The following is a 16,867-nucleotide window of genomic DNA, read 5'->3' as shown; positions in this document are numbered from 1 at the left end:
TGAGGGACTCCCTCTTCTGTGGGCTTGCCTGAAGAACAGGGGACTTACCTACATGTGAGCTCCAAATCATTGTGCCAAAAAGACAGTGTGCTTTGATGTATCCTATCCATCATTTTGTTTTTTGTTAAGATTTTTTTATTCTCTGTTTCACAGAATATAAATCTGGCTTATTACCTTTAAATTTTCATGCAGGGCCATATATTACCTTAAAATTTTTATGTTTTTCTTGGCATAATTCTTAGATTAAAATGAAGAGCTTGAAGAATTTATGAGCCAATCAATTGAATTTACGAATATAAAATGCAACCTATCAAGCTACCAGAGTGAAAATGCCTAAGTCAAGTTGCTCTGGAAATGAATATTAATTACTGGACACTGAGAACTACATTTTCCTGCCAGAACAGAACAGATGATTTCTATGATAGATGCAAGGTAATTCAGTTTAATAATCAAGCAAAATATTCTCTTGCTGTTCTTTTCTATTCTGTTGAGGGGATCCAGATCTGGCACTTATGAACTGAATATTTGTGACCCCTCTAAATTCACTGGGGGTTGAAACCCTAATGCCAAAGCCTTTGGGAGGTAATTAGGGTTAGATTAGGTCATGAGGGTGGGGCCCGCATCATAGAATATTGGTGATTTTACAAAAAGAGGAGAGGAGAATACACTCAGGAGGTGGCAAGCCAGGTAGAGAATGCCCACAAAAAATGGAATTGGCTTGCACCCTGATCTTGCACTTCTCAGCCTGAGAACTGTGAGAAAAGGGACTTCTGTTAATAACTCACCTAGTCTATGATATTTTGTTATGGAAGCCCAAGCAGACCAAGATAACTATGATATTCGCTTAGCTGTTTCCCTGATTCTTCATTTTCAGTTTTTTTTTCTCATATTTCAAATACAGACAAATCAATAAACAAAATGTTGAGTGATGGTGAGGTATTTCATAGCATATAGACAGGGTAATGTTTAGAGAAGTAGAAAAGTGATCAGAGAAGAACTAACTTTTTTTTTTAAGGATTTTTAAAAAATATTTCATATTTATGTATTTATTTATTTGGCTGTGGCAGGTCTTAGTTGTGGCATGTGGGAACTAGTTCCCTGACCAGGACCCCCCCTGTATTGGGAGCATGGAGTCTTAGCCACTGGGCCATCAGGGAAGTCCCAGAGAAGACCTCATTGGGTCGAAAATAAGGTTGTTTAGTGTTATAAGGGGTAAGATGGGGCACTGTTTCAGGAATAGGTAATCACCATTGCATTGACCCTGTGTATACCCTAGCACCACTCTTTGTGTACTCTAAATGTTAAATAAAGATAGTTGACAAAATGACAAAGATGAAATTCATTTTGGATTTGGTTGGCAATGGAGAGGGATTTTGAAAATATAGACTTTTTTCTGGGCATATGTATGAGCCATTTAATAGAAAATAATGTAAAAGTGTTTAAAATTTGAACAACTATTGAAAATGCGTCTCTCTTGGTAAAACCCACATTGTTAGCTTTACATTCTGACTCTTACTCTGTCTTTCTGCCTTTGTGTTACAACCCAGTTTTATTGTCTCTGAGTTCTGTAGGATCTACATTCATGATTGTGAATACATCTCTAAAATGGACATTAGAAACTACGCAGGCATTTGGGAAGTCACTATAGATTTGCTGGGGTACAGTGTTTTATTTCTGTTGTGTAAGTTGAGGTCTATCCTCTAAAGCCAGATTTCTGCAGTGATTTTCCTGGCTGAGACTCTGTAAATGTGGTTGGCACCATGCTAGGGTGGCTCAGGTAGCCAGGAACTGAGATTATGTTTACCATTTTCATAAAACCTCATGGAATAAATATAGGTTCTGGTCACCCTTTCTTCTACCCCCCGCTATAGCCCTTAGCAGGAAGGAAGTATCATTTTCATCTCTTGGTACAATGAAAGCTCTGAGAATCTAGTTACAATTTCTCTTAGCAAATGGAATCCCAGAAGTGTCTGCACATAGCTAAAATGCACATGTATTCTCCTCTTAGAATTTTTTCTTTTTTTCAGACCATGGTTGAAAAAAAAATCTGCTCTTTAAATTATTCCATTGCTTTACAGAGGAAGTATTAATTACATGACTGCAAGCATAGATCAGGCTGGGATGTAATTACAGGGCTTACTTTGTCTCTGTTGTCCAACAGAATTAGACAGGAAGTGTTCATGATGCCAGTGGTTTAAGGTGTTTTGTAGCCCATTATGTTTCTGGTTCTCTCAAGAACTTAAGCATGGATCAAATGACATTTCTGTTGCCCAACTGTCTGGAAGAACAACAAAGGAGGTATTACTAGAGAAACATTTTTACAAGTCTTATGTTTGTACATTGCTAGAAAAATGTTATATGTAGCCTTCAAAAGGTAGTCTTCTATAGCATCACTCTTGTTTTCTGATTTTTCTCTCTTTTGTCACAGTGTGAGCCCATTACTGGCTCTATATTTTGTTATCATACTAAACAATGATGTCACTGAGAAGATTAAAAATATGTTTGTATGATACAGTTTATTTCTTTTTAACAATGTTTTAAATAAAAATTTTTCTTAGGTGTCTGATTTCAAATTATTTTAGAATATCTGAATAAAAATTAAAGTTTTTGAAACTACCCTTTCATCTCATTTACTTTTTTTGTGGGTTATTATTTTCTGTATTGAGTTTTTTCATCATTCTTATAAAGATTGAATCTATTTTTTTTTATGTGTTAGATCTGCAAATTTCCTGCAGTAATCATGTTTATTCTCAGCTTTTAAGCTCTCTATTCAGTTAGAGAAGCTTTTTCATTCTGCTACTGTTTTCTGTTATATGGGGTTCTACATCTTTGAAAATTCTTCTCATTGCTAGATTCTCCTCCATATCTTCTCCCATCCTGAATATTATATTTCTTGATATAATAAGAAATATATTTATTTCTTACTACAAATATATTATTTCTTATTACAAAAATCTTTTTTTTGTTGTGTGTGTCTGTGTTAGTAGCTCTGTCATATCTGACTCTTTGCAGCCCATGGACTGTAGCTCACCAGGCTCTTCTGTCTATGGAATTCTCTAGGCAAGAATGTTGGAGTGGGTTGCCATTCCCTTCTCCAAGTTTCCTTGTTACTATTAGGCAATTTATACTACATCCCTCTCTTTCTTCAGATTTTCACATTATGGACTATTTGATTTCCTCCTAATATACCCCAGATTACACTTTGAGTACACAATTTTCTCAAAGCACTTGTGCATATAATTGCTTTTAGTCTCAATTGCATAACTCTGACCTTGTTACTGATTTTGCAATCACTCTATTTGTTTCCTGTTCAAAATTTCGTTTTTCATTTTCTTATTTGAAAAACAAGGTGACAATTTCTATCATGTGTCAGAGAAGTGAACATTCAGGGTTATACATGTCTCCTTCATCTTCCTTTTTTGGGATCATGTTAATAAAAGTTTACGCTCCAAAGACACAGATTTGGATTTTGACAAATATCTTCATTCTTTGCTAGGAAAGTAACACTAAATTAGATTGGTTGATTTGTTTCAGAAGGGAATGACAAGTCATAGTTAATGTAAGCATTGAAACTCAGGTAAACTTAGGCAATAAGAAATGAAACAAAAATATTAAATGAGAAGACAGCGTGCTCTAAAAGAGAGCTCCTGAGGTGGCACAGTGGTAAAGAATCTGCCTGCCAATGCAGGAGGTGCAAGACATGCGGGTTCAATCCCCGGGTTGGGTCAATTCACTAGAGTGGGAAATGGTAACCCACTTCAGAATTCTTGCCTGGAAAATTCCATGGACAGAGGAGCCTGGTGGACTACAGTCCATGGTGTTGCAAACAGTCAGACACGACTGAGCACGGCTTTTATTTTCCGTGCGCTGTGAAGGAGTGCAGTAGCAGGAGTAGAGTTGTAAAGTTAAAAGGCATGGGTCTGTGTTGAGTCAGTCGTTTAATCGTTGTGTGGTAGTGAGGGATGTGTCTCCCAACTTCTCTAAGTCTCAATTGGAAAATGGAAAATATAAAATGTTATCCATTTCCAAAGGCTGTCATATTAAAAATCAGAAGGTGGGATGAATTGAGAGAGTAGCATTGATATATATACTTTACCATGTGTAAAATAGATAGCTAGTGAGAAGCTTCTGTACAGCACAGAGAGCTCAGCTTGGTGCTGTGTGATGACCTAGAGGGGTGGAGTGGAGTAGGGGTGAGAGGGAGGCTCAAGATGGTGTGGACATATGTATACTTATAGCTGATTCACTGTTGTTGTGCAGTAGAAACAAAACATTGTAAAGCAATTATGCTCCAATTGAAAAATAAATTAACAAAATAAAATAGCAGTATTGATGTGAAAGTGCCTAATTTTCTTTCATTATCTTCTATCTTATAGTTTATACTAGTTAGTTCCCTTTATCCATGGCTTTGCTTTCCTTTGTTTCAGTTACCCACAGTCAATGGTGAGAAGCTGAAAGTATCAAAGGAAGAATTCCAGAAATAAACAGTTCCTAAGCTTTAAGCTGAATACTTTTCTGAGTAGCACAATGTAATTTTGTTTCATTCAGCTCCGTCCTGCCCCAGACTTGCATCATCGTTTCTTTTTCAGTAGATTTTGCCAAGTCGTCACTTAGTAGCCATCTCAGTTATTTGTCATTATGATATCATAGTACTTGTGTTCATGTAACCCTTATTTTTGGAGAAGGCAATGGCACCCCACTCCAGTACTCCTGCCAGGAAAATCCCATGGATGGAGGAGCCTGCAGGGCTGCAGTCCATGGGGTTGCTGAGGGTCGGACACGACTGAGCGACTTCACTTTCACTTTTCACTTTCATGCATTGGAGAAGGCAATGGCAACCCACTCCATTGTTCTTGCCTGGAGAATCCCAGGGATGGGGGAGCCTGGTGGGCTGCCGTCTATGGGGTCACACAGAGTCAGACACGACTGAAGTGACTTAGCAGTAGCAGCAGCAACCCTTATTTTACTTATTAGTGGCCCCAAAGTGCAAGAGTAGTGATGCTCGTCATTCGAGTATGCCAGAGAGAAGCCATGAGGTAACTTCTTTAAGTAAAAGGTGAAAGTTCTCAGCTTAATAGGGAATGAAAAAAAGAATATGCTGCAGTTGCTAAAATCTACAGTAAGAACCAATCTTTTATCTGTGAAACTGTGATGAAGGGAAAAGAAATTCATACCAGTTTTGCTGTTGCACCTCAAACTGCAGACGTTTCGGCTACAGTGTGTGAAGTGCGCAGTTAAGATGGACAAGGTATTAAGTGTGTACAATAAGATATTTTGAAAGACAGAGACCACAGTTAATAACTGTTATTTACAATGTATGATATTTTATTATTCGTTTTTGTTGTTAATCTCTTACTGTGCCTAATTTATAAATAAAACTTTATCATAGGTACCCATGTACAGGAACAAACCTAGTATATATAGGGTAGGGTTCGGTACTATTATACTGATATCTGTGGTTTCAGGCATCCACTGGGGGGTCTTATCCCTCTCGGATAAGAGGGAACCACTGTAGTTAGTTTCTGTTCATTTTCATTAGATTAATTCTTTGTTGTCAGACCTGTACTTAACAGAGTACCAAACAGTGATGTACCTTTGGGGAAAGTCACACAACATAACGGTTAATAGCATAGAGTGTTGTCAAGCAGGCTATGTTTATACCTCATCTCATCTGTGTCCTATTGGTGTGGTTTGGGGCAAGATGCTTAACTTCTTTAAATCTCAGCTTTCTCTTCTACAAATCTGAAATAATAATAGTATGAGACAGCATATAAAGCACTTACAGTAACTGGCACATAGTTTATAAATTAGTGATCATGAAAACCACAACCACCCAGACTGACCCAGACTGAGTGCTAGAAGTCAACAGTTCCATTAATAAGCATCACGATAGCAGTCAGCAACACTACTGTTGCCGCTGTCTTCTTTCCTTTAAAATCTATACAACGTAATGTTTGAGAATCACTTATGCATGAAGCTTAAGTCCACTTTCCAAAATAAAGTCAGTAGCTTTTCTGAATTAGTTCAAAGTATAAAAGTTGGGTTTTGTTTTGCATTTATTTTTCTCTTTTAACAGATCCCATGTAGATACTCATAATGAAGATATCATATTAATACAAATGATTGTTGCTATATCAATAATTAAGAGGGCAGTTTGCTGTACTGGGAAGAACAATGAATTCATAACAGAAATCTCAATTTGTTATCCATTTATTCTAGCCTGTGGCATTGAGACCAAATACTTGTCTGACTCAGTTTTGATCTTTACATTTTCTATAATCTCTGCCTCCTTGCATTTATCTCCTCAGATCAGAGAAAACAGATCCAGTTTTATGGAGAGAAAAGGTAACTGTGAAATGGTCTTCATATTCCCCATGAAGAATATACAGGTATGTGGTAAAGAAGAGATAAGAATTTCCTCAGATTTCATTTGTATGTAAGGTAGTTGTTTTAGCGAAGTGGCATAGGAGAAGATTAATATGAATCAATGAAGTGTTTCACTGATGGATTTTTTAAGTGATTGAAATATTAGTGTTTTCCATTTCAGAGAATTGAACTCTTAAATATGCTATTGGCAGAAGGAGACAAGTTTTAATAATTGGGTAAGGATTATTTTAATATGTATGTGAATTGCTGACATGATCATCCATCTTTCTCCAATTCTTGAAAATGGTTTGATTTACTTAATATTCAATTCTAATTTGTTTATATCATTAATTTATTTGGCATATTCATTTTGCATAAGGCAAACAGATGGCTGGTGGTGGAGCATATACTCTGTCGCTCAATCGTGTCCCACTCGTTGTGACCCCCATGGACTGTGGCACACCAGGCTCTTCTGTCCATGGGATTTCCCTGGCGAGAATCCTGGAGTGGGTTGCCATTTTCTTCTCCAGAGGATCTTCCTGACACAGGGATTGTACCTGCATCTCTTGTGTCTCCTGCATTAGCAGGCCGGTTCTTTATCACCAGTGCTACTGTGGAAGCCAGGTGGTGGAAGAGATGGCTATTTATTTGCCAGAAATGGGTACTGTCTCTTCTAAAGGAGACCTTGGAGAAGCAGGTCCTGTTTCCCAGCGGGAATACCACCTAGAACCCACCCCGCCTCTTGCAGTTCAGCATAGTCACGTGATTGCATCATAGCCAATGGAATGAGAGTGGAATGAACTCCTCCTCCTTTAAGGCTGCTCCTTAAAGTTCTCTCCTGATTCATTCCTTCTGCCCTTTTCTATTTCTGGCTGTCTAGATTGGAGGAGACCCCTGGGGTGACCTCAGAAGCCTTAGAAGCTGATTTCCTGATAGACTGGGTGAAGCATCTCTGTTAGCCTGTACTTGGAACTCCTACATTGAATATTAATAGTGTAAAATGAAATTCTAATTGTGTGAAGCCATTCAATTGTGGGAGTTATTGCAGCAACTTACAAGTACGTATTCTCATCTGCTACCTTGTTACAAATACAGTCCAAGGTTATGATATTATAGTGTTTAAAGCTCTTTTGCAATATTTTAGCCTCAATATATCATAATAGCCTTTAATTTAACATATAGGTTGTCTCACGTGAATTATAAAGAACCTGTATCTATAGACCAAATTATTCTTAATGCAATTATAACTAGCCAACTCATTGGAAAAGACCCTGATGCTGGGAAAGATTGAGGGCAGGAGAAGGAGGCGACAGAGAATGAGATGGTTGGGTGGCATCATTGATTCAATGGACATGAATTTGAGCAAACCCCAGGAGATGGTGAGAGGCAGGGAAGCCTGCGTGCTGCTGTCCATGGAGTCTCAAATGGTCAGACATGACTGAGCAACTGAACAACAGCAGCACTTCAGTTAGCAAGAACCTGTATTTACAGAACAAAAAATTCTTAATATAATTTTAACCTTTAGCCCCTTTGCTCACATCCAGTTTAATTTTATATAACCTTGAACTAATACCTCAAAGATCTCACACATCTTTGTACTACCAAAAATTAAAGAACTGACACTTCTCACAGGGGGAAAAGGAAATTCTCTAAATCTTGAACTCTCACAAAAGAGGTCCTAGAATGATGAGTTAGCCCTATAGACTCCATTCCAAATCTTTTGGTAGTTTGCATATCCCCAGAAGCAAATCCTGAAGCAAGTATTCAAGTTTAAGAGCTAAATCGAGAGATAATTTCAGGAAATGTGAATAGAGGGCAAGAAAGTAGAATAGGGAAGGAAAGACAGCCAGTAACAAAAGCACTAGCAGGTTGTTTCTGGGCGTGACCAGATTTTGCCCTCACTAAGAAAAATCTGGGTGCATTTCAGAGTTAGTACCAAGTGGGGAGAGCAAGCTGGAATGTTTATGCACCAAAGTCCCTTCCCTTGTTGGTTGAAGGATGTTCGTAGGGGCTGTTAATTCTTAGGCTATTGTGGCTTTGGCCAGATAAAATTTACAGGTAATGAAACGCAGGTGTAGACAGCTGGAAATATAGACAACAGGTATTAGAATGGTAAGTAAAGGGGGATTTGAGTGGGCATCAAGACCAATTGTTTCTCACTTCAAAATCTTACAGAAAAGGAAGCATAGAAATGGAACGTGTACATCCATGGCTGATTCATGTTGATGCATGGTAAAAACCACCATAATATTGTAAAGTAATTAGCCTCCAATTAAAATAAATAAATTAAAAAAAATGGAAAGTATAAAACTTTGGTGTTTGCAGTCACCATTTTATTTTATAATGATATGTACAGAATTCTCTTTTTAGCCTAATTTTTTCTTCCCATAACAGCAGGACTAGAATTTTCATTTCTTCTCTGTGATTGTTTCTTCTAGTATCTTATGCCTAAGATAGACCACATGATTTGATCTCCTAGACATCAATGTTGCAGTTTTGCTCAGTGATTTTTATATCAGTTTCTTTACCATAATCTTGATTTGGAAGTTAATTTGGTTTTATTAAAAGAAGGCTGGAGTATAAATTTATATCCTGAAAGGGAGAAAAAAAAAGGAATGTATTAGGAACCATTCTGGTGCCTCCTGTTCTTCTGGTCAGGGCTGATATCACTAATGGATTACATCATTCCCTTTGAGAGACATTTCATCCTGAATTTCAATCACACGTTTGTCAATATCACTAACTCTCCTGTCCTATTGCCCTTCTGTGGAGTTACTTTACAATGAAAACCACAGTTCTTGATCAGTTCACTAGCCTGTTTTCTCTTTGTCTATCCCCAGGCTGCAGAATGTTTCTGCAGAAACTCACACACCAAGCAGATGAGTACCATTACCGTTTATGGTTTCCAACTTCATAAGAACCCCATAATGGTGTCTGGTCATGCTTAGATGTCTCCCTACTCAACTCTACTGCTCATTCTCTGAAGAGAAAAATGATTTTTATTCACTACAGCCTTCTTATTGAAAGTATCAGAAAACCACTAGCTTAAACAATTGGGGGTATTTATTAAAATCTTCCTGGGATATCTTACAGAATCAAAGGATGGGAATAGGACTGGTTCTAAGTAACAACTGGAACCCAGAAATTAACTTCCGTTTCTCTCCATCTTGTGTTTATTATCTTCTTTGTGAATCTATTAAAAATTTTTTTTCTGGGCAGGTCACATCTGTTCTATGTTACCTATGGTGGGAAACACACTGAGAGAACAGTAAGACATGGCATTTAGGTTTCCATGGTAAAACCTGGATTACTAGAAAGACAGTGACTTTTACACTGAAGTTTCTGAAATTCTGGGAGAACACAATGAATGGTTGGTTACACTATAGTCTGGTGGCCAGTTCGAGGCTAACCAACTGTGGCCAAGAAGGAATAGTTATAACCAAATAGTTGGGCAGTTCTAGTGCAAACCACATGGATGAAGCAGAGTGGACAGGACAGTTACTGGAGCCGTGAGGGGGACTGGAAATACCACCATAGATAATTGATTCATTAACCTTTTCTATTTTCCTTAAAATGTAACTATTATTCTATTTTTCTCAAAAAATGACCTTACTTTCTATCGTGAAAATAATATGACCATGTACGTAAAACTTTATTTGGTGTTTCTTCTATCTCTCCCCATCCTACATTTTTATAATAAAATAGTTACACTTCATACTTATGGTGAATTCCTAGTTCCATATTATTTATGGTCAATCCTATTGTTTTTGAACCAACTCCTACAATTCTTGCCTTTATACTGTTTGATGCAACCCACACAACTATTGCCAGAGAAAACTCCTGAATCAGCAGTTCTCTACATGCATGCTAAGTCACTTCAGTTGTATTCAACTCTTTGCGATTCCATGAACTGTAGCCCCCGCCCACCCAGGCGCCTCTGTCCATGGGATTCTCCAGGCAAGAATACTGGAGTGGGTTGTCATTTCCTTCTCCTTAAAAAGTGAAGTGTTAGTCACTCAGTGTGTCCGACTCTTTGCAATCCCATGGACTGTAACCCACCAGGCTCCTTTGTCCATGGAATTCTCCAGGCCAAGAATACTGGAATGGGTAGCCATTGCCTTCTCCGCAGGATCTTCCAGACCCAGGGATTAAACCCAGGTTTCCTGCATTGCAGGTAGATTCTTTACCATCTGAGCCACCAGGGAAGCCATAAAATGTGCACATAAGTAGTGTGTTCTCCTTATAGCACCCTTTCTCCAGCTTGTGGACTCTGCTTTAATGTCCACCTTTCTTTTACTCCTTTAGTTGCTTTATGGAAGTAAAAGAGCAGTTTCTTCTTTAAACTTCCTTCTCTGAAGCCTTGGCACAGACCACACCCTTCTTCAGGGGCTGAGTCTTTGTCCTCCTTGTATCTTCTGCAGTCCTTATGTTCTCCTTATATCTTCCATAACCATGCCTCACACTCAGTTAAATTGCTACGTGGCACTGAGTGACTCAGATGTTAAGTGTCTTGTTGCTTCAACATATGTAAGTAATATAGAGACAGAAACAAAACTAGAGAATTGTGGAACACATATCAATTTTTTAGTTCTGCCTTTTAAACTTGTAAGGATCCCAGCAATTATAAACACCCACCTCTGTGAATTTTTACCAGCACATTCTTTCCTCTGTGGGGTAGGAAAAAGTAGAAGAGAACCGAGTATGTGATATAAATTAGATTAATAGCTTGTATGGAGAAATGTATTAGGAGAGAATGTTCATATATTCATAAGTAATTTTATTAGATTGGTTCCTGGTTTCACTTGCCTGTAGTGTCTTCACTACAAGATATTTTCCATACCTTGAAAGAAATTTAACAAATTCTCTTATTTTCCCAAGTGTGAGAAGAACTAGGAGGTCAAAATTAGGAAATTGTTTCAGTGGTTTGGATTACAAAAATCATCCATGTCCTAATGAAGAGCATGGTTCTCATCTGACTGAACTAATTTCTGCATGAATGCAGCATTCAGAATAGTCTTTTGGAGGTAATATTATGTTTTCAATAATTTTATATTATGACATCTTACCTATAGAAACCTATTTTAAAATAAAATTATTTGAAAGGGTAGAAGCTTCAAAATACCAACATAAAACAGTAAGTGGGAAATTTTCTCCTTTACCATTTGAAATTTTAATAGATTATTGAGCCATATTTTATTAGCTATTATCCTCTGGAGTATAACAGATATGTATATTTCATTAGCCAGATTTGGATCAGAAAAACGGAGCCACTCAGAGTGATAAAGACCAGGGGATTTATCAAAGGGCTTTGACTTTATATATCTGTAGGAGCTGAATGAATCGTTGGTACAAGCCTGTTTTTCTACACTGGATCCTGGGCCTGAAGTCAGTAGGGCAGGCCACTGGGAAGGAAAGATGCTGAAGTAGTGAGGGGCAGGGCAAGGTGGAACCCACCCGCGAAGCTCAGCATAGTTGCTGCTGATGACTTGAATATGAGGCTGGTGTTCTTTACTCTTGAGCCAAACTTGTGGAGCTTGTTCTCCCCTTCAGAAACTGAAAGGGGAGATCTGGTACGAGTTGGAAGAGCAAATGTAGGAGCTGCACATGGAAGCCTGGGGTTCAGGGAACTCAAAGGCAGAGGAGTTACTAAGGGCTTAGTTAGTAAGGGCTTAGGAACTTGCTGAGTTACTAAGGGCTTGCTGACTTACTAAGGATTTACTAAGCTTGCTGGAGTTACTAAGGGCTGGCTGAGATCCCCTTAGACAAGGAGAGCCAGCAGGTCAGAACCATGCCTCGCGTGGAATTTCCCATCATAGAAGCATATAACTACTCCCTCTTTCCACCTTTTATTTATTTGTTTTTAGTTTTAGGGCTTTTTTTTAAGATTTATTTTTAATTGGAGGATAATTGCTTTACAATGTTGTGCTAGTTTCTGCTGTACAACAACACGAATCAGCTATAAGTATACATATATCCCCTCCTTGTTGAACCTCCCTCCCATCCCTGGGTCCCAGTTTTCTAGGTCATCACCGAGCACCTCTGCTATACAGCAGCTTCCCACTATCTTTCCACCTTTTTGATGTCACCCCAAATATCTCTTGTGGTCCACAGGAACCTGAAACAATTCAGGGAAAAGGAATTCTGAGAATCGCAGTCCCAAAGATGAGCTGACACACCTTGCATGTAAGCGAATTACCTTGTATAAGTTGAAAACAAAAATGAAATAAAAATGTAAACAATCTCATTTTCTCCCTGGAACAAAGACTTACTATCTTTTGGTCAATGCAATGTTTTCATCAGGCTTCTCATCATAGCTTCAGTGCCTGCATTCAGATAACATCTCAGGAAGTCTCATGTGGGTCACCTTTCCTCCAGACACACTGGATATCATCTTAATTGCCAAGGATGTTAAGAGAAGATAATAAGATAATAGGGGAAGCAACAGCCATTAGATGTGGTAATTGTTAGTCTGGGATCTGGAAGCTTTAAGAAGGATATTGGGTAATAAGGCCTCGGAGACTTGCAAGTTTCGCTTCATCCAGTGACCTGATGGGTGTGTTTACCATGACGGTAAAGATCTTATGTTCAAATTCAAACTCAGAGGATTGGAAGACTATTTAAGTTGTCAGGGCAGCCTGTTAGTAGGCCAAGGCTTCCTATAAACCATTAGTGAAAAGTGCAAGGATACAAGTAACACAGGGCAATACACAAAGAGAACTTTGTGTGGCGTGTACAAGATGCGTAATGCTTACAAACTGCCTGAGGCTTTGAAAGCAATTTACTGAGAGAGATTTTACAGTGGCCTCCTTTGGAGCCACTGATAATTAACCAAACAAATAATTCAAAGTATGTCCAATGGGTTTTAGCAAATTTCCTTAAGAATTTGCAATACTGGAGATTCCTATTATGATTCTGCTGGATCAGTGTCTTCGGTGGCAGCATGTAAACACATAGGACTTGATTCATGATCGTGTGGGTAATAACTTAAGATCAATATTTTCAATGATGTAATAGAAAAGTGCAAGGAATCTCTGCCTTGTAATAAACAGCAGTTGAGCTTTCTTTGTGGGCAGACACAGTCATTATAAATTCTGCCAACTCTATAGATTTATGCCTATACAAATAACTGGTGAAAGAGAGAACTTTTTTTCATAATAGCAATGTAGTCTCATCACTTATTAAATACTATAGATTTATTCGTGTATGACAGATACCAAAAGCATTATTCTCACCATTTATCCTCACTTATTCTCACCATTTATTCACATTCACATATATTCTCACCATTTATTTAGCAGCTGATATTTCTGTCTTTCAGGGGGTCTCGATGTTTTTCTCCATCTTGTTATGGAGGCGTAAAGCTTGTCTTACTCATGCTAAGTGATGTCATGGAAGTAGATTGGGCTGTAGAGCCAGAAGAATATCTGCTTAAAGGATTTGCTTCATATTAGTTTCTGCTTCTGTATAACCAGGGAGGAGGGTGTTGTGATCCCCCTCTCTCAGGATGACCCCGAGTCACTGAACATAGTAGAAAGTGAAGTGAGCTGTAAACAGCAAAAGACTATGGAAATAACAGTCAATTTATGATTTGTATCTCAGGTCTGTAGCACCTTAAACGTATAGTTCAGTGTTAGTCACTCAGTCCTGTCCGACGTTTTGTGATTCCATGGACTGTAGCCCGCCAGGCTCCTCTGTCCATGGGATTTTCCAGGCAAGAATACTGAAGTGAGTTGCCATTACCTTCTCCAGGGGATCTTCCTGACTCAGGGATCAAACCCAGGTCTTCTACATTGTAGGCGGGTTCTTAACCATCTGAGCCACCAGGGAAGCTCAAGGGCTAGTGCCAAAGGATGATCACTCATATACAAGACCTAAATTGTGATGTCTCTTATTTGTGAAATGATCTCTTTTACTTCCTTAGACATACTCTTCCTGCTGCTCCTTGAAAGTACACATAATCTGATCTTTCTTATAGTCTGATATTATTTTCCATTTCAGTGAACTGGAAAGTATGGGAAATTGCATCATATTTTTTTTCTATCCTCTTCCTTATTCTAACTGTTCATGTACAGCATATGCTTCCATTGTGGGTCACATGTTATCTATTTCCAGAGCTGACTTGAAGAATTGCGTTTGAATATGCAGTTGCCTTTTCATTAGAAATAACTATCTTTCTCACTCCTTTTCTTCTTCTCACCTGTTCCATTAGCCATCGAGTCCCCCATCCTCTGATCTATCAGCAGATTTCTGGCAACACTATTTAAAAAAAAATCCTGCCTTGATCAATGTGTTTATTGGTTTGCCAACATTCTTATCAAGCTAGTATCAAGCCCTAAGTTATTCAAAGTCCATTTTCTTTGTTCCTCCTCCTGGGCTGTGGAGGTTGCTGGAGAAACTCATGTCTCCTGTATCCAGGTATGCATGCATACTCAGTCAGTTCAGTTATGTTCGACTCTTTGTAACCTCATGGACTAGAGTCCGCCAGTTCCTCTGTTCATGGAATTTTCCCAACAAGAATACTGGAGTGGATTGCCATGCCCTCCTCCAGGGGATCTTCCTGACCCAGGGATCGAACCTGAGTCTCCGGTGTCTCCTGGATTGCAGGTGGATTCTTTACTGCCATGTATGCTTGTAGTCGTACTGTCTGGACTTAGCCCAAGTTCACCCAACCACAGACAAAATAAATAGAGCAACCAAATAACTCTGTTTCCAAAATGCATTCTCCTGAAGCAAGCCTCCACTAGCCAAAGGCTCTGCTCTCTTGCATACTGCTCAGGCTCTGACCTATGGCCTCTTCGTTCTACTTGTATTTGCCCCGCTTCCAATATTGGCACATAGGTTAATTCTTGTTTCATCTGTTGGCTTGAGTCTCATCTCCATGAGACTGTCATGTTCATACTATTATCAAATCTGAATACCCTGGTTGGGTCCCAGGACTATGTTTTATGAACTTTCCCCATGAATAGCCTCAGAAAAGTAGGTGTTTTTAGGATTTGCTCTTTCCTCAGAAGATCAGAGTTCAATAGTGGTTTCCACCCCTAATTGAACTCACGATTCTCCTTGGCCATACCTTTACTCTCCACTCTAGCCAACGTTTTTTTTCTGAAAAGATACTGAAAATCTTACCACTTTCCTCAAACTGTTTCACTCCAGTCCTTTTACTATTTTTTTCTTTCCTTTATTTAAATTTATTTATTTTTAATTGGAGGATGATTGCTTTAAAATATTGTGTTGTTCTCTGCCATTCATCGACATGATCAACCGTAGGCATACATATGGCCCCTCCCTCTTGGGCCTCCCTCCCATCTCCCACCCCATTCCACCCCTCTAGGTGATCACAGAGCACTGGATTTGAGCTCCCTGTGTCATACAGCAAATCTCCACTATCTATTTTACATATGTTAATGTATGTGTTTCCATGCTACTCTCTCAATCTATCCCTTCTCCTTCCCTGCCATGTCCAAGAGTCTGTTCTCTATGTCTGCATCTCCATTCGTGGTTTAGTCGCTCAGTCATATCTGACTCTTGTGGCCCCATGGATTGTAGTCCACCAGGCTCCTCTGTCCATGGAATTTCCCAGGTAAGAATACTGGAGTGGTTTGCCATTTCCTTCTCCAGGGGATCTTCCCAACCCTGGGATCAAACCTGCATCTCCTGTGTTACAGGTGGTCTCCTGCATAGCTGGCGGATTCTTTACCAACTTAGATACCAGGGAAGCCCTCTGCATCTCCATTGCTGCCCTGCAAATAGGTTCATCAGTTCCATCTTTCTGGATTCCATATATATGTGTTAATAAATGATATTTGTCTTTCTCTTTCTAACTTACTTCACTCTGTATACTAGTTTCATCCACCTTATTAGAACTGAGTCAAATGCATTCCTTTTTATGGCTGAATAATTTTCCATCGTATATATGTACCATAATCTCTTTATATATTCATCTGTTCATGAATATCTAGGTGGCTTCCATGTCCTAGTTATTGTAAATAATGCTGCAGTGAACAATGGGGTACATGTATCTTTTTCAATTATGGTTTCTTCAGGGTTATATGCTCAGTAGCTTTTGCACAGTGAAGAAAACTATAAAGAAGGTGAAAAGACAACCTCAGAATGGGAGAAAATAATAGCAAACAAAACAACTGACAAAGGATTAATCTCCAACATATACAAGCAGCTCATTCATCTCAATACCAGAAAAACAAAAAAGCTAATCAAAAAATGGGCAGAAGACCTAAACAGACATTTCTCCAAAGACAAACAGATGGCTAATAGATACATGAAAAGATGCTCAATATTGCTCATTATTAGAGAAATGCAAATTACAATGAGATATCACCTCACACCAGTCAGAGTGGCCATTATCAAAAAATCTACAAGCAATAAATGCTGGAGAGGGTGTGGAGACAAGGGAACCCTCTTGCACTGTTGGTGGGAATACAAATTGATACAGCCACTATGGAGAACAGTATGGAGATTCCTTAAAAAACTAAGAATAAAACTA

The 16,867-nt window shown here is 38.7% G+C and overlaps 1 long non-coding RNA gene across 3 annotated transcripts in view; it reads left to right on the top strand.

Moving 5' to 3' along the window:
• The window catches only part of LOC112578424, a 31,408-nt gene extending 15,670 nt beyond the window's left edge, over positions 1 to 15,738 (top strand). Inside the window, exons 2-3 of one of the 3 annotated variants that reach the window (XR_006544030.2) lie at positions 6,309 to 7,424; positions 12,478 to 15,738. This is a non-coding gene — a long non-coding RNA (uncharacterized LOC112578424). Of the gene's footprint in view, positions 1 to 242; positions 433 to 6,308; positions 10,282 to 12,477 lie in introns of those variants that run through there. The other 2 variants (XR_006544032.2, XR_006544031.2) reach the window with 2 other exon arrangements.
• The last annotated feature ends 1,129 nt before the right edge of the window (positions 15,739 to 16,867 follow it).

The sequence above is a fragment of the Bubalus bubalis genome, chromosome 13 (genome assembly GCF_019923935.1).
Source record: "Bubalus bubalis isolate 160015118507 breed Murrah chromosome 13, NDDB_SH_1, whole genome shotgun sequence".
Taxonomy (NCBI): Eukaryota; Metazoa; Chordata; class Mammalia; order Artiodactyla; family Bovidae; genus Bubalus; species Bubalus bubalis.
Note: the sequence above shows the minus strand (reverse complement) of the source record. Positions and strands in the feature narration are given on the sequence as shown.